Source organism: Chinchilla lanigera, unplaced genomic scaffold (genome assembly GCF_000276665.1).
Source record: "Chinchilla lanigera isolate Chin_1 unplaced genomic scaffold, ChiLan1.0 scaffold00122, whole genome shotgun sequence".
Taxonomy (NCBI): domain Eukaryota; kingdom Metazoa; phylum Chordata; class Mammalia; order Rodentia; family Chinchillidae; genus Chinchilla; species Chinchilla lanigera.
In genome coordinates, this window is record NW_004955523.1 from 2,331,493 (window position 1) to 2,332,620 (window position 1,128).

Sequence of the window (1,128 nt, forward strand, 5' to 3'; positions counted from 1 at the left end):
TTTTTTTTTTTTTTTTTTTTTGGAATGGGGTCTAGCCATGTAGTTCAGGCTGAGCTCAGGCTTGAACTATGTAGCCTAGGCTGGCCTTGAACTCAGGGTGATCCTCCTGCTTCAGCTTCTGGAGTGCTGGGATTACAAGTGTGCACCAGCCGGGCGTGGTGGCACACAGGTGTAATCCCATTACTCGGGAGGCTGAGGCAGGAGGATCGTTGCGAGTTCAAGACCAGCCTGGGCTACAAAGTGAGCTCAAGGCCAGCCTGAACTGCATAGCGAGACCCTGCCTCAAAAAGACAAAACAAAACAAAACAAGTGTGTGCCACCATACCTGGCTCTGGATGGCATTTTAGATCTAGACCATAACAATGCTTATTTTATAAGTAGGGATACGAAGCCATCTACTAAGGCTCCACAAAATTATAGTGGTTAAGGCTGGGGATGTAGATCAGATTTAGAGTGTTTGCCTAATGTATATGAAGCCTGGGTTCCATCCCCAGTACTGCCCAGGAAACAACAAAACAAAAGAGAAAGAAAAGATTATAGTGGTAAGCCTGCTGGGGATATAGCTCAGTGCTACAGCGCCTGCCTGACAAGCGGAAGGTTGTGAGTTTGATTCCCAGTACCAAAAAAATAAAAAAAAAAGAAGAGGCTAACTACACTGTTCACATCCTCCATATGCTTACAAATAGGCTTCCATTTGTCTCCATGCATCTACCAGCGACTGAGAGAGGTAGGCGGGCTGATCTTCTGTTCAGGTGAATGTGTCCATGCACCTGATCATTGTACAGTGGTAGTCCTGGGAATAAAATCTAGGAAAATTGTGTGGCATCTAGCTAGTCCCTTTTTTTTTTTTCCAGTACTGAGAATTGAACTTATCATCTCGCACTTACCAGGCAGGCACTGCCCGGTGGAGCTAAATCCCCAGCCCCTAGCTAATCTTATCTTAAAGACCTGTTATCTTAACTTGTTATCTTTTCCTCTCTGCATACCGGCTTATTTCCAATAAACATTTGAGTTTTATAGGGCTACAGATAGCCTACTTCTTAATATACTGTTTTGTGATCTGGCATAGAAAAAAGATTCTCAGCCATGTTGTGCACTGCTGGCTCTTACTCAGTTTTTTTTTTTTTT